This window comes from Empidonax traillii, unplaced genomic scaffold (genome assembly GCF_003031625.1).
Source record: "Empidonax traillii isolate 1590-97213 ecotype Southwest subspecies unplaced genomic scaffold, ASM303162v1 scaffold121:size1714817, whole genome shotgun sequence".
Taxonomy (NCBI): Eukaryota; Metazoa; Chordata; class Aves; order Passeriformes; family Tyrannidae; genus Empidonax; species Empidonax traillii.
The window spans coordinates 296,959-318,746 of record NW_020955314.1 but is presented as its reverse complement, the minus strand read 5'-3'; the positions used below and the strand labels follow the sequence as shown (position 1 = coordinate 318,746).

General features: G+C 39.0%; 1 protein-coding gene and 1 long non-coding RNA gene across 5 annotated transcripts in view; one reads left to right on the top strand and one right to left on the bottom strand.

Moving 5' to 3' along the window:
* The first annotated feature begins 993 nt into the window (after nucleotides 1-993).
* The window catches only part of LOC114057221, a 28,107-nt gene continuing 7,312 nt past the window's right edge, over nucleotides 994-21,788 (top strand). For 3 of the 4 annotated variants that reach the window (XR_003571159.1, XR_003571158.1, XR_003571156.1), the window contains exons 1-3: nucleotides 994-1,088; nucleotides 7,072-7,129; nucleotides 17,941-18,075. This is a non-coding gene — a long non-coding RNA (uncharacterized LOC114057221). The remainder of the gene's footprint in view (nucleotides 1,089-7,071; nucleotides 7,130-17,940; nucleotides 18,076-21,788) is intronic. The other variant, XR_003571157.1, reaches the window with a different exon arrangement.
* The window catches only part of ALCAM (activated leukocyte cell adhesion molecule), a 116,104-nt gene continuing 112,451 nt past the window's right edge, over nucleotides 18,136-21,788 (bottom strand). Inside the window, exon 16 of the mRNA XM_027883239.1 lies at nucleotides 18,136-20,461. The gene's annotated coding sequence lies outside the window, so the exon portion shown is untranslated. The remainder of the gene's footprint in view (nucleotides 20,462-21,788) is intronic.

Here is a 21,788-nt window from a genome sequence, read left to right as displayed (position 1 = left end):
TGCACCTTTGTCAAAGAAGTAAGTACCAGGTAACTTGAAAATCCTCACACAGAGAAGATAAAAGCACGATATCTGAATGACGTTTTAGAAAAGTGTTTTAGAGCAGGGGTGAAAGAGGGAATTTGAGTTGTGCACTCAAATGGGCAACTTTGAGTGTGCGAGGTTGCATTGAAGTGGGGGAAATCTTACCTTGTTTGGGGCGGAGCATAGTTACATGGAAAGGACTTTCTTGCATGTGTCACTCCAGAATGATTTGTACCATAGTTAATAACCTTATTTTAGTGTTTACCCTTGTACCACTGTTCTTCATCCCCCACCCCTTGTTGTGGTATCCAGCTCAGATCTTTAATTCTATATGGCGAGCTGCTCGGTCCTCATAGGAATTTTTTTTTACCTGTGATTTAACATGTGGTTTCCAGACCCCACAAGGCTTTTCTATATGTTTTGAGGTTTAGTTTTAGCAGGAAGTATATTAGAAATAAACAAAGCTGCCTTGGAGTTAAACAGGCATTGTGGAGCCTGGAAACCACATGTCTTCAGGCATTGGCATCCTTTCCTTTGATGTGTTGGTGTTGCTGAATAAACAGTCTCCAGGACTATTAGGAGAGGCAGAGCCTTAATTGTATCTGTGCTTGTTTTTAGGATTTTGAGATACTGGCTGACTGGGGCATTACTGCAGGCTGTGAACCTGCCATCAAACTGGAACTTGGTTCCCTTTTTTAATCACATTCCATAACAATTTCTAAGGGCCTGAGACCAAATTAAAGTTGACTGTGGCTTTGTTCAAAGATGATGTGGGTATGCGTTTCACTTTTTGTGGCTGTGTAACTTGCTGTGTTCATGTGTGGTGCCATGAGCATAATGCTGTAAAACTCAACCTATCCAGAAACTCATGTCATTTCCATGCTTATTTAGTGGTTAATATACTTTGCCTTGTGAAGTACATGAGGTTCCTCTGATGGGGTGCACAGGACAAAGGTTAATTTCTTGCTAGTGATGAGTACAGCAGTGTGGAATAACAGCTCATACAGAGACTTCTGTTGATGTACAAACTCTCTTAGCAATGTGGATTGATTTTTCTTGGTTGGGTGAGCTGAAATTTATTTTTCAATGATCTGCCCTTATGGGACCTTGTATTATTTATACTGTATCATCACTGTATTTGAGCTGTCTCCATTACAGCAATATCCATGCCTCTTGAGGCTGCCTTGTCTTCTCCCTTTCAAGAGTAGCAACGTCTTTCAAAAGATGTGTATGAGCTGTATGGAGTGGGTCTGGTTGCTGATTTATTAGTAGCATGTTTGTGGGACAAAAAGAATTTCTGGAGAAGCATTGACTTTATTTATTTGTTTATTAGGAGAGTAGGTTTTATGGTGGAGAAGGTTTTATTCTGAGCTGTTGGAAGCTGTTGCTTTTTAAAAAAGGAACATGCTGTTAATCTTTTTGTTGGTTTTTCAAGTTATGTATTGAACCGTGGTTTTGAGGGAGTTCGATATTCTCCAACTTTTTAATTTTTTTTTCTTCTTGGTTAATAAACAACCAGGAAAACTTCTGCTCTCTCTGTACTTTCTAAAATTATGCCAACCTACTGATGCTTGTTCAGCAGCTACACTGTCTAAACAAGATCCTGTTGTCTATCTGTTGTTGGCACATCAGTGTTAAGAGGGTAAAAAGGTTTCTCAGAGGAAATGGGAAGGAGGAATGTGACAAAGGTACCTGCAAAGGAAGAGAAGGAAAGCAGATGAAGAAAATATTCTTAAGGAAAAAAAAAAGGAAGAAAGAGAAGGGTTCATTTGATGAACATTCTTCACCAAAATTTGTTCTCATTTAATTCTTGCAGAATTTAATTAATTTAATTCTTGCAGAATTAAATGAGAGGTGTAAATAACATCGTTAGCTAAAATACAAGTGGTGGTAGATAATATAGCTTAATAATTTCATTTAATGCTGATTTAATTAAACAGCAAGTCTCAGAATGAGTCTTTCTTTTATTATATATATTATAATTAAGTTTAGTTGGCATCTAAGTTTAGAAAATATTCATAAAGTTATGTGGTTTGAAATTGGTAATGAGAAAGATCACCAAATCTTGCAAATGAATGACTAAGCAAAACTGGCAGTTTTGTTTCAGAGCCCAATTTGGAGAACCTGTTAAATCTAGAAGATGTTGAGACCTTAAGGGTTACTTTGAAATGGAAGTGTGTGGGTTTTTTTCCTCAGCATTGAAATCTGGGTTTCACTTTTCAATGCAGTGGTGGAAATAATTTTCCCACTACAGAGCAGTCATGCTGTGATTATGCTTTATGCTCATCATTGGCAATAAATCACATGGCCATCAGGCATGCTGAAAATTGTTATTGCACAAAATATAATGAAATTATTTGGGGGGCAGTTGAGATGCCTCAATTTAAAAAGTGACCTCCTGATCTTCCAGCATATTTTAAGGTTTCTCAGTTGGTGCACATAAAATCCATAGCTGGTTTTCATTTCACAATTTAAATGCATTTATCTTGAGAAACTCTGTAATAGGCCCTAGGCAGGTGTTTCAATGGGTAGAAGGCAGAATGGGGGAGAGACAGTGGAGGGAGGGGCCCTTTTTCTAGTTCTATGTCTCTCCATAATTAATCTCTCTAAACTGTAGAGGTTTACAGAGATCTCTTTGTACTGTAGAGGTTTTATTTTCTGTGGTACTAATAAGACTTCTATGAGTTTTGTCACTCAAGAAATACAATTTATGTGTCTTTCACTCAGTTCTAAATACAGAAACACATCTAGAGACTGAAGGAGTTCGTGAGCCAGGCCAGTGGGGCAGTTTAGGAGTGTACAAAGGAGAGCGCTCCTTCTGCAGTTCTGTAAGAAACTCGGGAACAAATTGGACAATACTTCATTTGCATATCCACTGAATAACATGTAGAGAGAGGGAGACTACCGGAAAACCAGCCTATAATAAACTTTGAAATGCTTGCCTGATCTCTGGGCTTCATGTCAGCTACTTTGAAGCTGCAATGGCAGTGGGCTTTCTTGGATTAGAGAATAAGAAGGGGAAAGTCCTTAAGACTTTGGCACTTTTTTACATTCTACATTTACATCCGTGAATTGGGCCTTATTCAAACCAAGGGATCAGTTTTACAAAGCCATATCCTGACAAGAGGAAATGTTGCTAGGACTTGCCTTTGAGTTTAGAGAGAAATTGGACTTAAAGACTGAAACTGAAAATACCACATGAAGACAGTGACAGCATATTTGTTGTCTGGGTTTGTGTGGGTTTGACAATTATTTTCAAAATAAGTTCTATGTATTTTTAACTCTGGTGAATGAAATTCATGGTTTCTGACATATTTGACTTTTCCCTTCCCCACTGGGAAGGGAGGACCTCGTTTGTTTATGAAAGCTCTATCAGATTAGTTTGGCAGGGGGCAGGTTCCACAAGATTGGTTTTAAAAATGCTTTGAAAGCTGCTTTAGGAATGGTGACACCAGAACTCACATATATAGAGAGAAGCATCCTTTGGGTGTAAAGTAGTATCCCTGTGGCAAGCAGTAATAAATATATGAAGATGGTTTATGTCTCTGAGAAACAGTCTCCATAATTTTGATGATGTTTTGTTTATGCTGTAAGAGCATATTGTTTCTCAAGAAGCACAGTTGTAGCGTAATTGTATGATAATTGGAATTTAAATACACATCATAAGTGTAGCTCATTTATTTGCACTCTTGAAAGGGAAGGTTGGCACGATGCTGGAGATGGCAGACTGGAAGCTACAAAATGCCTGTTCCTTCTTTCTAGAGGATAAGACATTTCCACTTTCTACAAATGTACTGTGAGCAATGGGAGACAGGATAGGCCAGACTGTAAGTTGTTGGAACAAAGCATTACAGGGTCAGTTTTGTTGTTTCTCCAGGCTTTCTCATTTGGCGATTTTTGGTCCTTTTGCAAAGACGAATTTGATCAGTTTAAAGGGAGAGTCAAACCGTCACAGGTTCAGCAGAAGATGTCATGAAAAGTTTGAAGAATAGGTGAAAATAATGGCAGTTGCCTTCCTGTGCTGGGAAAACAAAATTCACGTGGGCCAAGAGTCAGGGCTTCTCATCATGTGTGTGTCTACATTTTGTTTCCATTCTTCTTTAACTATTGTCTCTCGTTTTCTTTAATAAGTTCTCTTTCTGTTTATCCAGATTTTCTGTATGTGATGCAAGGAGTGCTGTGTTAACTACACGAGGACAAACTTTTTTGCAGGGTCTGTTGCGGTAGGACAAGGTAACAGTTTTAAACTGAAGGAGTATCAGTTTAGATACAAGGAAAAGTGAGTGTGGTGAAATACTGGAACAGGTTGTTGTGAGAGGTGGTGGATGCCTGATCCCTGGAAACATTCAGGGCCAGGTTGGACTGGACTCTGAGCAACCTGGTCTAATGGAAGGTGTCCCTGCAAGAGGGAATGGGCTAGATGGTCTTTAGATGCCCCTTTCAACTCAAAACTATTCTATGATTCTGTGATTAAGGTCATATAAGGGACCTTAATCACGTATTTCACATATAAGCTATTTATGAAAAACAGTTAGATTTAGTTTGCAAACACCTGAAATACGGCATGGGGATACTTCATAAACTTATTAGGGACCACCATTCTCTCTCCCAGTCTCATTCTCAGTAAAAACAGATGCACATTTTTGAATTATGCTCTTGTAGCTCTGTTCTCGTAGTGTTTGGCTAGTTGTCTCCTCTCAACTTCTTTCAGTCTCAGGCTTCGTATTTTTCTCTTAGTTCATCTTATACAGTCTCTAAGCTTCCCTCATCCTTTCTGTTTGCTCATTATGGAACTATTCTGCTGTTATTAAGACTCCTCAGTAAATTTTGAAATTGTGTCTTCCCACCCTTACTGGCCATTGCAGCCTAAGTACCACAGCTGTGGAGAGCTTGTGCCCCTCTCTTCAAGATCCTCACCTCACACTGTGATCTTCCTATTCCTTTGAAATTTTCACTGCCTAGGGACCTTCAAGCATGAGTCCTATGAGGAGAGGCTAAGGGAGCTGGGGGTGTTAAGCCTGGAGAAGAGGAGGCTCAGGGGAGACCTCATCACTCTCCGCAGCTGCCTGAGAAGAGGTTGTAGCCAGGTGGGGGTTGGTCTCTTCTCCCAGACAATTAGCAGTAGGACAAGAGGGCGGGGTCTAAACCTCTGTCTGGGGAAGTTTAGGTTGAATATTAGGAAGAAATTTTTTACAGAGAGAGTAATCAGACATTGAAATGGGCTGCCCAGGGAGGGGGTGGATTCGCTCTCCCTGGAGGTTTTTAAGATGAGACTGGATGTGGCACTGAGTGCCATGGTCTGGTAACCATGGCAGTGTTGGATCAAGGGTTGGACTTCATGATCTCAGAGGTCTTTTCCAACCTGGTTGATTCTATGATTCTATTCTATAATTCAGCGACAAGAACAACACTTTGCTTCTTTCTTGCCCCTCCTGTCTTCCGCAGTGTTGTCTCATTAGCAGCTGTTCCTTGGCTGTTTGTGCCAGCCTGAAGTACCTGGTGTGCTTTCTGGCCAGCTCTGTAAGTGCTTGTTTTAAGTGCTGTGTTCAGAGCATTAGGCCTTTAAATGTGTCAGTGGCTTGTGTCTCTTTTAAGCTGGAGTCATACTTGTCTGTACGTTTCAGTAGTTCTGTCACCTTTTCAGTGTTCTAAGGGATGCTGAATAGTAACTCCTATAGGCAAAGTACTCGATTGCTGGAATCTTGGGCTATGAACCTGTGTGATCTTTCAAGTTAAATAAACTCTTAGAGGAGTCTCAGGAAGAAGACATTAAGTGGTTTTTGGTATGAGCAGTGGTGCAGCTGCTGAGAGTGTGGGCTGTACAACTACAATGGATCAACCCATTGCAGCTCTGTGTCAGCACCAGATGAAGGCTGCTTTTAAGGCAGTCCTGATGTGACTGCTGTTACCAGTTTGAAATGCTGTTTCCCTGTTACTTTTTTATTTTATTTCATTTCTTTTAAATGAAAATGCTAATATTAGCATATACCGTGGTTTGTAGTAAGTGTGATAGCCAGGAAAGCTATGGTGCAAAGCTGTTTTCCTGAGGTGAATCAGAGGATGCAAATAATAGAAACTTGCCTACTTTTCTCCACAATGACTATTAACAATATGTAGTTTCACTTTGAACAGGAGCCCACTGAACTAGGCATATGAAAACCAACTCAAATGTATAAGAGCTTGCAGATTGCAATAGCACAGAGAAATGATGTTAAAGAGAAGGGACTAATTTTATAGACCAGGAGAAAAATGGAGGGTTTTTTCTGCATTTTTTTTCTTCAATCTTTTCTCCACTTTTTAGCAAATCTGAAGTTTTGTATTGAAATGTGGTATGTTTATGTGCTGTGAAATGATCCAGTTTCTGCCTTGTAAAAACTTGCTTGCTATTCAACAGGAGAGAATTCAAGCTGCTCAGTGTTGTTTGAAGAGATTGTTTAATGGTATGCCACCTCTTTCGTGTGCTATCTGCACTATTTATTTTTTTTAATGTGCATCATTTGGCTGTAGGGGGTTGGTATCTTTGACTCTGCCTTGGAAACAAAAAATTCACTGTAAATGTGCTTTGATGGAAGATCAGCTCTGCAGCTTCTGTGGCTTCTCTGTTCAGAAAGTGCTGTGTGCATCCTGGGTACTGTCAGTCATGGCAAGACACTGTTCATGTTACCTGCACACTCATTTGCTGGCATCTTGTTCAAGAGTGTGTGGGTCAAGCAAGAACTTGGATACTTTAGTTCTCCTTTTATCTTACTTACCTGTGCCAATCACATGCTTAAGGAAGACTGGAAGTCACATCACCACCCATTTATGGCCATGAGATCAAAACCAAATAGGAGGCCAGTGATCAAATAAAGCAAAGTTGAAGACAGAAAGGAGGTAGAATTGCAGCAGCAGTGAAGATAGAGGATAAAATTATGGTAAATGTATAAAGCCAGTGGGAGAAATTTGTAACCACTGAGATGCTTTGAAGGGAATTTAATGATAGGAAAAAAAAGACTTTTGCAGGAAGACTGATTTTTTTATTATTATTTTTTATTTTTTTTCTGTCAGGAGGAAAACTAGCTGCAGGGAGGCTTTCCAGGAGGGAGATCAGACTAAAGATAAACAAGTAAGAGGCAGAGCAAGGGGAAGAGTAGAAAGCCTTACTGCTTGTGGTTGGGTTTGTTAGTAAAAGCAGAAACAACAAGCAGAGTCCAGGAACTGCTTAATGACTGGGTGCACAGCTCTTCTGAAGATGGCTTTAGCGATGAAGTATGGACTGTCTAGTGCACTTAACCTATCCAAAGGCATGCTGTTTCCAAACCTTTCCTGCATTCCTTAGTTGCTGACTCAGTGCTGATGCAGTATCTTATAATGCTTGCCAGCAAACGTGGGCTCTCGCTTCACCACTGGTTTCATTCCATTCTTTCAGCTTTCTCTCTGTGAAGACTTTCCAATCAGAGTTCAGAATTAGTTCAGTATATGGATAGTGATTTCTCTCCTTTACTTCAGAGTTGTTTGACCAGTGTCTTACTCGAAGCCTGTGTCCTATAAAACAAGGGGCTTAACTCTGTCCTCTGGTGAAGGACCTTCCTGATAAGGAATCGACATGCACAGGCCAGGCTCTGTGCCTATACACAGCCTTGCCCGGGGCTTTTCTGAAAAACCCACTCCCCTGCATGTTCAGTCCACTGCTCTGTGCCTGTGCACAGGAGGACATCAAGGACAGCTGCATCCTCCTGATGTGAGGAGGGTTTACTGCAGGTATATAGTAAACCCTGAGATAAAATTAGTACTGAAAAACAAGGCTGGCTCTGTCTACAATCTTCAAATGTGTAGCAAACACCAAAAAAAAAAGGGCTTTCTGTAGGATCGCTGGCATGCACAAGGCATTTACTCCATGCCTATGCCAGGGCCAGCAGCAGAGGGGAGGGGAGAGGAGCTGTTAGGGCTTTGGGAGAGAGCACAGCCACAGCAAAAGAGGCAACTTTGCAGCAGTGCTGCAAGGTGAATGTTACCTGTCTCAGCTGCATGTAGGCTTGAGGCTCACAGTCACGTCACCTGTGTTCTAGTGCTGTTCAATAGCAAAAGGACTCTGGCTGAGTGGAAACGATGCTCTGCAAGGTTTTAATCTGAGACACTGCAGGCTTGGCTTTCAGAGATGTCAGCCGCTCCTGTCTCCTCTTTTCCTGAGCCTGAGTTGCAGTGTTGCATGCTCATTCATAATAGGATGTCAAATTATAGGAGAAGCTGCATTTGTCATAAATGGCAGCCCTGTGTTTCAGCAGATATTTTGTGAGTCTAGTGAGCCGAAATCAAGGCAGTGTGGATTAAACCGTCCCTCTGATTTTCTAGGTCACTATTGAAGGGTGTTTGTCAATTTAAAGCTCTTTTACACCCTGCAAAAATTGTCTTTTAATAAAACTCCTTTGAAATCCTTATCTGTTATCTTGGCATTTTGCAGAAGGTATGATTATGTCCCAAAGTTTGGCTGAACAAGTCCTGTTAGATGGATGACAACTTCCAACCCTCTTCAGTAAGTAATGGTTCAATTTCCCTGAAGTGTGGGTTGTTTTTTTTTTTCTGTTCCTCTTTTTATTTGATATCTCAGGCAGAGAACAGTGTATATTCCTACCAATCTGAATTTAAATGAAGCAGACAGCTAACTTTGATTTGCTTCTGTTCCTTCCCATCAGACAAACTGGCTTGCATTAATCATATTAATAAAAATGGCATTAAAATTACCAAGTTTTTTAAAGGCACATGACCCACCAAGTTACAAGTCATCCTGTATGCGTATTAATTACAAGATGACTAAGATTTCAGTAAAAGCTCAAAGGAATGACATCTTTCCCTGTATGTTGGTTTTAATTTGGAAAGCTCCCTTGTAATGCAAGATGTATCCTCTCCCAATGCGGATCTCTAATCACTGTAGGCTTTAATTTTGATAGATGACCCTAAAATGCTTTAAATACACTGAGATTTGCAGTAATTAGAATTAATTTTGTAATACTTTGTTTCCTGAATTATCCATGGTGACATGCATCTATCATCAGATGGATTTGTTTACTCATTCTCCTTCCAAAAAAAAAAAAAAAAAAAAAAAAAAAAAAAAAAAAAAAAAAAAAAAAAAAAAAAAAAAAAAAAAAAAAAAAAAAAAAAAAAAAGAAAAATCAAGTTATTTGTATTGAGAGCTTATCTTTGTTGTTATGTGGTGGAGGAAGCAAGCATGTTATAATTTATCTCACCCTAGTCAGTGCTCCCTTTTTTGAGGGATTGTGTTCTGAAGAAATGCACATTTTTTAGAAATGTTCAAAGCCCTTCCCCTCCCTCCCCTGCCTGCAAGTAGTAGCATTGCCCCAACAGGAGAGCCAAAAAGTCACTTCAGGCATTCTGAGTGCTTACCAATGCAAATTAAAGTACAAGGCAGAGATCACTAGGCATTTTTTTTCCTCTGCTCCATGTTTCACCTTACAATGTGTGTAATATAATGTATAATGCTTGTATACACACATCTAGTGTATATTTTCAGTGCAGAATATTTATTAACAGTGGTTGTACAAAAGAAGAAAAAGTATTGAGGATGTTATTTTCCTCAAACCTGTCCTCTTCTGTCCTTGTGTCATGATTCCTTGTCTAACTTTTGCAGTAGTGTTTTACTCTGTTGCTGATGGTTGCTACTGTTTGTTCAGCCATCAGAGATGGGACTGATGTGAGAGATGCTCAGTGTAGCCCAGAGTGCCCTTGCCTTTCCACAAGCAAGACATTTGCTGGGTTTTTGCTCATTTATAGCTGGTTTTATCCTTTATTTCAGCAGTGACAAACCCCCACCGCAGCAAACAGGAGGGCAGGTCTGTACCACCACTTGCCAGTGTCTGGATTTAGGCAGTGAGCCCAGGAGAGTCCTGACTTGAATAACTAGGGGAAAAAAATGTTTCCTTCCTGGGCCAGTTAATAATCAGATCATATTAACAAGTAAAATTTGATTAGGTTTCTGATTAGGAAAGAGTAAGCCAGGAGTTTGAAGCTTGTTGTGTCAACAGAACAGATTAGCTTCAGTCTGATGTTCTGCTTTCAATAAGAAACTGTTAATAAAATTACAGTGTCTGACTTCCTCATGAGGTTCTGAACATGATAAAGGACTTTGAGCAGTAGCTAAATATCATAGCACTGGGACTTAGTAAACAGCCAGGCAGAAGACTATCAAATCATTTAATTGCAATAAAAAATAATAGTAGGGGAGAAGGGAAATATTTGTCTTTAATGAATGAGGCAAAACTTACATGGTTGGAAAATTCTGATAGGTTGCTGTCAATTGCCTGAGGTGACCACTCAGGAGGGCAGATGTCCCAGCTGGAGGGCTCTGAGCTCACTGCTGCACAGGGTTTTATATGCAGAATAGCCCAGTTCAATGCTGAAAAAGTTCTGAACAATTCTGACAGTTGAACCTTTTTACTGGAAAGTATTAAAGGAAGCAACATCACTAGCACCTTGTGAGGAGGCTCATTGCTCGCAAGAAGCAACTGCCAACATAATGTGTGTGACTTGGAATGGCATTTGGGTTTTTACTGAGAAGAGATTTTAGAAGAAACAGAGAAAATAATTCCTGTAATTTTTTTTAATGGGCCCAGGTACTTTCAGCCAGCTCTGAGAAATGTCCAGCAGGTCTCCACACACTAAACCGCTGGCATTTTGCTGTACAAACCAATGTCACAGAAATTCAGGGTACAGACTGTTAAAACCATATTGCAAAGGCCTAACATTTAGAAACATAAATAATGCTTAGCCTACTTTTCTCATCAGAATAGGATACAGTGACACTGTGATTAATCATAGGCTGCTCAGCATCAGTAGGGGGAAATGAAACCTATTAACGCTGCCGTGTTCTCCAGGTGCTGAGGCTGTATGGGAGGAAATGATCTCTGATGTGAGGGAAGATGGACTGCTAATTCAAAAAAAAAAAAATTCCACCTGCTGTCAAGAATGATTAGGGATCAGAAGGGTACGTTTGTGGTGATTGCCTGATCTTTGTGGCTAATGAAGTTAACTGTCTACAGTCAGACCCCCATTAAAATTAACTGTGGTATTTTATGTTGTACCTAAAATGTTCCCCTGCGCCAGATATGTTCCAGTGGGACATTCAAGGGAGATGGGAACAAAACAATGTTTCTTCTACCTCTTTGAATTTCAGCCTTGTGGATTTAAATCTCCTAATTTTCTGTGCTACGTAACAACCAGGCTACCTCTGTCTACTATACAATTCATTTGGTCACGACTCTACGAATTTTGTCCTCCCTCAGATCACTTTGAGTTAACCTATGGGAGGGAATAAGATGTCCTGCAGGAATACCAGGTCTTGGATTCTCAGGTTTCTGCAGGAAAGGGGTAGATTATCTGAAGGACACGCCAAGGGCAGTGCACTGTAATCCATCAGCAAAGTGTGAGCAGGACGTGTGCTAACAGAAAAAAACTGACTAACAAGTTGCTGTCATGTGCACACCCTTCATGCAGAAGATGGGAAAGTGCTTTGTACTTAACTGGAACGGGGTAGTGGTATCAAGGTTCAAGTATGGAATGATTTTTCTTAGATGATATGTAAGCTAAAGATAACCAGGGGAGTTTGTCTTGCAAGGCCCCCCTCAGAGAAATGTAATCTCTTTACCAGGTAAAGCTGAGATTGCTTCATTACTGTTACTGAAACCACTGACTTTGGGTACAGATGTAGCAGAATTGGGACCAGTGGGGAAGTAGTAATTAGAAAGACATTCACTTGGGAAGAGACTGGCTGGGGGAAAGGAAGTACAAGGGGGAAAACGGGGTTCAGAAGTGGAGAAATGGAAAGTAAGATAAAGATCAGGTAAAAAACAAAGGAGGGCAGATTTTCCAGCTGTAAGAGTCACCTTTGCAGATGTTAGGGTAGCTATTCTACTGACCTAAGGCCACCAGGATGCCAGAGGGTACCGCTGCGGCAACTCACTCGCCTGCCGGTCAGGTCTGCTTTGAAAAGGATTGGTGTAGGAGGGTAGAGGCAAGAGGGATCACTTGCACCTTAAGGTTAAATGATGTGGGGAGAGAAGGATGATGGATTTGTACTTCAGTAGCAGTTGTGTGTAGTTACTAGGATTTAGCACTGATAAACCACAGCTTTGTAGCTTTGTGCAATAGCAAGCCAAATAATGTGAATTGATAACAGTAGTCTGTTAATTAGTTAATTAGGCTACTTGATTTGTTAATTATTAGTAATATGTTGATCAATCAATAAGCATTATAGTCCCTATCAGTTAGGTCTAAAGCCTGCAATGTAAAGGAGAAGAGTCAGATCCTAAGGCAATAACCCAGTAGATGATTCTTCTGAAACTGGACCTTGCATAGCTGTGTCTCTGTAGAACCTGAGGTGGTAAAGAAGTGTTGTAAACTTATCTTAAATAGCAGTCTGATTCCTCCTTCACTTAGGCTGTCTTCCATAGTAGTCTGCAATCTTTTTAATTCCTCCTTAAAGGTGATGCACTTAATTAAAAAAAGTTCTTTTATTCTCATTTGTAGCTCATTAGGTCCTCCGTGATCAAAATTGTCTTGGTCTCTCATATGTCCTGGTAAGTATTTTGATTCCAGTGAATTTCAGTTTATGGTTCCTGTTTTGGAGCAGAGGGATTTTTTTATTTACTTGGAACTTTATAATCAGGTTCCCAAATTTGTCTGGATACTTTATAGCTGCCTTTACAGATAATTTTTTTTTTTGTTCTGAGTACCCTGTTACTTTTTCTTCCTGTGAAATACAGTTTCTTTTGAAGAAAATTCTCATTCCTGATTTAATTTCCTTTGACTATTTTCTAATGATTTTGGGTCAGCTTTAATGTTTTATGAGTCATTTCATTATTCCATCTCGGTTCCTCAATGCCTGACAGTTTCTCTCTCACCACCTCTGTCCTGCTGTGCAAATTTTTGCCTCAGCCAGAATTTAGCGTTTTTCCCATGTGCATGAGCATCAGTAATACATAATGGGTGTGCTATCTGTGATATCTTCACACTGAAATTCCCTTCAGGATGGTGGAAAGAGAGGCCGTTTTCTGCCTTAGAAATTCTCTCCCCTTTACTGTTTACCACAGCCACAATCACAGTTTCTTTGGTCAGGTCTCTGCCATGTGCCCAGCCAGCAATAAATAGCCATGACTTTTATTTCAAATGGATTTATTAGGGACGGTGAGTGATGCATTTTGATGCTGGATTACTTATTATACTCATGTCTTGTGTCAAGATCTAGTTGGATGAAAGGACTGAGTGCATTAAAATACTATTTGAGAAGGGCTTATTGGCTAATAATACCTTGAAATGTACTTGAATGCTTTTCCTCATGTAAATTTATGTAAATGTTTTTGGACTGAAAGCTGAAGTATTATAATAAAAGCAGTATTATGTATATTGAGGAAGCTGAGCTGTTTGGGTTTGGCCACAGTATCTCTTAGAGTTGAAGAAGCTCATCCTATTCAGCCTAATTATTTCCACAGATCCCAAGAAAGTTTTTTTTTTTTTAGCTCTCAGTTCATCTCTGAGCTCCGAGTTGAATTGTACCACTTGGAGAAACACAAATGTTTAAAAAGTTCTCTTGGTACCCGTTGTTACGTTGAAGCCAGATTAGGGCTTAAGCAAATTCTGTTCCAGATGCTACTGCTGGTTCATCCATTAGACCTTCCTTAAAACTTTGGGAGCAAATGTAACCTGCTTAATGTCAACTCTCTGCAACTGGAATTGGATGGATTTGTTAATTTGTTAAATTTATCTCTGCCCAGTACTACAGACTGTGCCCTCTCTGGAGCTACATAAAGAGATTCGGTGGGCTCCTCTGCTGGAGCTAAAGATGGCTACTAAGGGTAGCAGCTTTATAAAGGATTGCTCTGACTGCCTTGTATCACCAGATCCAAGGTGATAGCTATTAGCACCTTTCAGCTAGTGTAAATGTAAAAAGCATATACCTAATGAGGAGAGAGCAAATGTTTGAATAAGTGCTCTAGGGAGAGCAGTACAGAGAGCATTAAGACAGAGCACTGCACCTGTCCAAGGACTGCATCCTTGGAGGGCACTGACCACAGCAACACTCCCATCTTTTTTCCTTTTTTTTTTTTTTTTTTTTTTTTCTTTTAAATTTTGAACTTTAAAAAAATATTTAGCTGTCGTTGAAGGTAACTGATAGTGAGTTAGGCTCCTATTTACTGTCATTTTCACTCTTCTCTCCACACTCCCTTTTTGAAGGACCAAACAACTGATTTCTCAGGCAGAGGCACTGGGAGAGCAGCTGGCCCACAAATACGACTTTCTCAAGAGCTTCTGACCACTGACTGCTTTTGTTGACAAACTTTTACTTCTTATCCTTGCCTCTAGTATGTGCAAAAATTTCAATTAAAAAGCCTCTGCTTTTCCACTGTTGTTCCTCATGTGGTTTGGATTAGGAAAATCTGGGACCCAGTGCTGTGCAGGAGACTCAGCAAACCCAGACTGAAGTGCAAAATGGTTACTTCAAGTACAGCGAGTGGGGGTTAGAAAGACATTGCACATAGAACTGAAACTACCTTATCATAGACACTGCACTTGATCTTAGCCAAAAGGCTGAGTACTCCACACACTGGTAACCTTGCTAACTCTAATTTTATCAGAAAGTCTGTCTGATCTGATTTCCTTATCATGTTTCTTTCTGTTTAGCAAGTGTAGTCACTTTGGCCAGTTGTGTTTGTTGTGTTTACTTTCTTAAATTCGTGGAAATGAGTGTGATCTTTCTCTATTTGGAGTAATAAAACCAGAGAGAGCTTTTATATCAATATCTTCGAAATTGAATTTGTGGAAATATTTTGTCTATATGAGGTTTTATTTGATTCTTTAATTCATTTCATTTCCTGAATTTAGATTCAATTATATGTTCTTCCTTTTAAATGTATTCTGTTGTCCATGCTAGAATAGCTCTTCTTGTGGCAGATGCAAATATTAATGAAATCTCTGATCTGGTGTCTAGGCATTATTGAAGACTAACAACACAATCTGAATTTGTATTTGCTTTCTAGGCCTGGAGAAAACAAACTGACCTCAGTGATGTACCCGTTCAGGTGATTACTAAACTGTTCTGGTGAAAATCTCAAGGAGCAGGGAGAAGAAAGGATTAGGGTGATGTGAGTTGGAGCTGAGGGAAGCATTGTTCTGGATTTGTAATTGGTCTCTTTTAATATAAGATTTATTATGCAGGTTGTTATATAATTATTATTCTGTTGTTATATGCTACATAATTCTATAATTGTTCTGTTGTTATTTTGTATAATTTATCTGAGTGAGGTTGAATGTAGGTTTATATTGAAAGAGGGACAGCTTTTTCCAAGAAAAAGCATATGGGTGGAAATCACTGTATTTTAATAGAATTTAATCTGTCACTTTTAAGAGCAATAGGATGTTACATTCTTCTGTCTGCTTTCTCAAGTCCAGAGCTGGGTAACATGCAATAAACCTTTACATCACAACTGTGTGGACTAAATATATGAAAAAAACCCCACATTCTTAAATATAATACTTGTATTGACATTCCAGTACCTAAAAAAACCCACAAAAACAACACAACAAACAAACCCAAACCAAGGCACATTGTTGTTATAATTATAGGTTATGGTATTACAGTTGAGCCTTTGCAGTGTGGGTTACACTTTTGTGCTATTTTCCCAAAGCAGGGAGACTTCACGGGACTCCCCAACAATGAGTATGAATATGTAGAAGCCCCAGCATGGGAAGTTTAGTCTGTTTCTACACTTTTTTCTTGTTTCACAGTCCATATTTATAGTTCTGTTGAATTGCTGGTATTTATCTCAAGGTGCTTTGTCATTTCTGAACTGGATGTTTTACAAATAAACAACTGATGGCAAGGACAGCAGAGAATCAATCTATACAGAAGAGGGAATGTGGAAATGAGCAGTAGGATAGGGAACAGAGGATGACAGAAGCCTTAGCTGTATCACCAGGTAGAGCATGAGAGGAGGCAAAACATCTGGGGGGAGAGTAGGTGAGTGATGAGAGAAGTACATTACTGTTTTCTCACTAAGGAACAAAATTTCCTAATAATTTGTCAGGCTCTACCTTTTCAAGATGAAATTCATTACTACATCAAAGTGAATGCCTTGCTGCTAACAGAAAAAAATGCCCCTATTTAGAATGTAAATGAGAAAAATTGTATGAATTACATTTATAGATATTTGAAGAATTGTGAGTGGCTGGGTGGATGGAGTTAGTCTTATTTTAGGAATCGACTTTGACATAATTTGATAATAAGTAATAAGCTCCTGATTCCCTAAGAATTTGAAATGTAGCAAATCATTATTGAATGTGTGTGCTGCATTACACATGAAGCATAAACAGCCAAGAGGGGTGTGCGGTGGGTTGGCTGGTTGGTTTGTTTGCAGCCTGTCTACCTCCCTTCTCACCCTCCCTCTCTGGCAGACCACTGTGAGGGAAAGCTGAAGTCAGCCTCGCTCAGCACTGAACTGTGCCAGCTTGAGGATGCTACCTACCCTTTTCCAGAAGAGCTTGGGAGCCCTTCAGGGGTTAGAAGCATATAACTCAAAGTTATGTTCTTCCTCCGTTTCCTCTACCTCCTTCTGCCTGGAGGAGAAACCTGCTGGAAACCCCTGTACTGGGCAATTCTTGGAAACAGACACCTGAATGCAGATGCATTCTTGTAAAAAGGAAACCCAGAAAACGTTTGCACAGATGTGGCTGACACAGGAGGTCATGATCTCATTTCATATGTCACTGCTTAATCTTAGCCGAGATAATTACAGACATATGGCTGTCTAAATATGAAGTCAACAGGAAGGTATCCAGCTACATGTGGTATTACAAGTAAATCAGATTTAAATGCAACAGCCAGCAGCTGAAGCTATTAGGTGAACATCGGATGTTCCCTGACAAAATTTATCATAAAAAACAAAGAAAATAAATTTACATTTAGTCATTCGTTGTATGTCTTTGTGGGTAAAATTCACATTAGTATCTCATAATGTTTAAATAATAATCAATATAAAATTTAGAGTTATTTGTATATGTTTTTCAAAACATGACAGAATGAAAACTCTCTGTCCAGGGAAAGGTGTAACATATTGCCTAAACCATCTGTAGTGCTGGTTTGATGCTGTTAAGTCCTGGATAATACAGGGACAATCAGGTGTGGAGTGTTTATTTCACTGGCAAGCAGCAGTCAGGTCAGCACTTTCCCTGTTTAGGCTCTGACCAGATGCTGGTCCCAACAGTGCAGTAGTTGTAGGTGCAGTAAAGCCCTCAGATAGAGCCTACTCTGTAGTACTCAGAACCACTACAAAAAGTCCCTAATGCTTTGCCTTTTGTCGTGTTGACCTGAAGTACTTCCCGCTCCCCTCCCCTTTCCAGGTGGTCTCACTTTCTGGCTGCACCACTACGTTTCTGTGTGTTTTAACAGTGGCTCATATCCCTCATATCCACAGCTATAGTTTTGGTATTATTGCTTCTGAGGACTCAAAGAGTCGCTTGGGAAGCTCATGGGATGTTTGTTTTTGCAGGATGCTGCCTTTGCAGCGTGCAGCCAGACCTGCTGGTTTGTTCCAAGCTCAGTGGCAGTTTCCTGTGTAGCCATGAACAGACACCACAAATCACCTTATTTCCTGACTGCAAAGCAAGAGGGTGGGCTCTCCCCTACTCCCCTTTGCTATGCTTTTAAACCATTTGTAAGCAGGGATTTGTTTCTCTTCCTGTGTGAAGTAAACTGAAGTTGAACTCTGGTGTGGTGTACAAACTCAGATTTGAACAGACCCCCCAAGCTTCACTGATATGGTAATTTTTAAATCCAAGTCACAAGCACAGACGCGCACGATGAACTTCGGCGAAGTTTTGTGTGCCAGCTGGGCATGTGCTTTTCTCTGAGCGAGTGTTTATGTTCCCTAGGTCCTGACCGTGTGGTCCAGGAGAAGGCCCACAAACCCACACCAAGACCCCTTGGCTTTGCTGGAATTTTCATCCCAGACAACTCTGTGGAGGTGTATGTGCAGGACTTACTGCCAGCAGCAGCGTGAGCTCTGGGTAAGCGCCCTTCCTTGTGCCTGAACATGTTCTGGTAAACTGAGATATCAGACAAGCAAGTGAAGACATACTTCAGTTTTATTTTTGTTTAGGCATGGATAGAAACATTAATTCTTTTGCACTCTTGGTTCTTGAAACTTGCCTATAGTGAACTCGGAGCAGTGTAAAAGCCCAGCTCCCAGGACTGACGATTTAAAGTGCATAGGAGATCTAGCAGAATCCCAAAAGGCGAGGAGTTGGTTTTATTCCTTCTTCTGTAGCTGTGGAAGCTGAAGGACTTTTTTTCTTCTCCTTTGCCCTGTATTCCCCTGACAGTGGTATGAAAATTTTCAGCCCTTCCCTATGCTTTCCCTTTGGAGGTTTCCCTATCTTTGGAAGTTTCCTCTCTGTATTTAAGAACTATCTGTAGTGTTATAAACAAAGACAGGTGATATTTGCACACTCCCTCACGGGACTCTGTTACAACTATTCCCGTTTAGAGTCATGCCCACTGAATTTGTTTTTTCTTTTAAAAAAATGTGTATCACTTGGCAGTGTTCTTGCACCAAAAGAAAAAGATATATTTATATATAAAGTAACTTTTTTGTGTGTTCACGTTTTATTTTGGAAAAAGAGGCGTTTAAAAATTTTAGAATTTTTTTAACAAAATTCTAAAAAGAAAAAAATCACAATATTTACAGAGATAACAGAATGGCTTAGCCATGCAAAACAAATTACTTTGGTTTTTCCCCCATTTTACTTTGGTTTATATATCGACCAAGATTATAATTCTTTTTTTTCTTTTTGCCAAATAAAACAGTAAGAAATTAAAGTTTAGAGGCATATAACAGGATTTCCCTCTAATATTTTATACAGCATAGAGTTTATAGGACTTCTTATGTATTTAATCCATGCCAATGCACTACAGGAAGCTTTTATTAAGACATCAGTCACTACTGCCCAGACATTTAACATTTTACAAATTTACAAGTAACAGTGTTTTCTTCCCCCTAAATAATGCAAAAGTGGCAAAATACATTTCCTAACGTCCATCTTTTTCTTTTATTTATTTATTTATTTATTTATTTATTTTTGCCTACCAGTCTATAAAAACTTACTTTTTCCCTGGATATTTGTAAATGGAAACCTGATGTTCTGCTTAATCTACTGTTCCCCTCCATCAAAGCTGCCTGTTGCCTTCTTCCAGAATCTAACCTTCCAGATAAATTGGAACTTATCTCCCCTAAGTACGACTTTCTTTTGGCCATTCACCCTAAAACCTTTTCTTATCAAGTACCATTCTAAAAAGTCCCTCAAGCAAAAAACATGTTTATAAAGTTACAAACTTGAATGTAACTAAAGATACATAGACATTTCATTGTTACAATTATATGTACTGTTTGATAAATTAGGTACCAGTTAAAAACACTAAAATTATCTCAAGGTGCATTCAATATCTGTAGCATAGTTAACAAAAACACACAAAAAATATATATATTCTATTTTTGTGGGAAAAAATGCAGCTTTGATATGACCACTTTTTAAAAAAAGGTTCCAATTCTGACTGGTATCTCTTTGAAATAAAGACAATTTACAGTACTTTAAGGCAGCGAATAACATAAAGGAATCAAAATTAACCCAGAATTCCAGTTCCTTATCCTAATTCTAACATGAAAGACGACTCATAGTGATCAATAAAATGTGTGTCTTGCTCTAGAAGAAAAGGATAATTAGCCACCGTCTGTATGTAGGCTAGGAATTTTTCATAGTGTTCCTTGCTCAATATCCAGACTTCTTCAGGGAAACTCTATATTCCCTTTCTGGCTTGTTTAGCTTTGCATGTTTTTTTTTAAACATTCACTTTCATTAACAATTTATTCTTGTCACAGCTGTCACCCTTCTGCTTTACCGTGATTTCAAAGAACGAAAAAGGAGTTTGACATTTTCCTTTAAGACAATCTTACACTGTAGGTACTTGCTACAAACCAGAGGCTTCACTGAAAACAACCAGAACTAGACATGTACCTGCTCAAAGGGTGTCATAAAAACAATTGAAATAAAACCCATTACACTATACGTCAGATTAACAGCAACTCCCAGAACAAAGCCTTACAGTGTATAAAAATAGCTACGTAAAAAATTTACATAAAGGCAAACAAAAAGAAATCTTCAGTGCAGACATTTACAAAAAAATATTTCAAACAGAACGCAACATGGTGACCTATTATCATGGCTGTTGCCAAAATTAGTTTGTGGGGTTGTTTTATCTCAAGATAATTATGTCTAAAATCCTTTGAAAACTTGGTAGTATGATCTGCTTAATACTTGAACCATGAATAGCTGTCACTTCTTTGTATATGTTTAAATACAATCCACGTTCATGCTTCAATTGGTCTATATGTATTCTCTGAAAATATGAAAATAAAGCCAGTTAAACATTTTAAAGTATATCAACCATCATAACTACTCAGTATCTAACCTTTAAATAACCAGTTACATGAATAGTACTTTCTTCTCCTGTTCAATGAAATTAACACTTTCTTTCATGACAAGTGTAGCTGTTGCAATATTGGTTCCAGTAAATCCAGTAAGTTTATCTGGTAAGTAATGAATTTATGTCCATTTCATTTATGTAGATATACTGATCTGAAGAAATAGAGTAAAAGATTGCACTGAAGCCACATAATGTTATTTGAACTCCTATGTTAAGTAAATAACCCCCAGCTAACTTCATCTAATCACATCTATATCATCACAATGTTGCAGAAGGTACCAGGATCAGGAAAAAATTACAGGTAAAGCCCTAAGCAAAAAGATTACAGAATTTCCCATAGAACTGTAGTAGGAATGCTGGGTATTTATGCTGCAACTTTTTCAAAATTCATATCTACTTGTTTTCTAGTTTTAAATATTTTACAGGCTATAATTCTGATATTCCCAATTCCCTTTTTCAAATTATAAAACATTGATATTACTAGTAAAGTGCCTATAGCAATGCTGCATCTCTTTATATACTGTGTAAGTGCTTTATCTTATTCAGTGAATTCTGAATATTTAGCGCAAAACTCGTGGCTTGTACTTTAAAAGTACAATTTCAGACAATACTAACATATAGAAATTATTAATGGCAGCTGTATTTATTTAAATAAGAAACCTTTTAATGTAAATATGAAATACCCTTATTCCCCTACATGCTTTAAAACCCTACTCCCTCAAGAAGGTATCCAATGCTATTTACTTAAGACTCTTGGGCTACCGCAGATTTTAAATTTCCTAAACTGGCCGTAAAAATAGTCTAAACCCCTACTCTGGGTACTAAGAGGAGTGGCATAAATACATGCAGCAGCGGTGTATATATGTGTGAGCACAGGGTGGTGCTGTTGGTGCTCCGTAGTGCTCCTGTAATTCCCAGCAGAAGTTCGGCATCTACTGAATCACTGGTAAACAGATCCCAACAGGGGAAACTTTCATACTAAACGTAATATACACTGTCTCTTCCCAGGATAAAACTGATCCTAGTATAAGTATGGAAAATCTAGAGTGAAAAGAATCGTTTTGTTCTAAAGGAAGTTTCGTGCCATCTGCACTAATGATGGACAAAACTGACCAAGGACTTGGTAACTGTTGCTTTTCACTAAGGGAAGAAGGTTCCTGTAAACATTTCAAGTCACAGCGTGAAACCTTCTAACTCTACCTAAAAGTAATCCTCATATATACACATATACACAGATGTG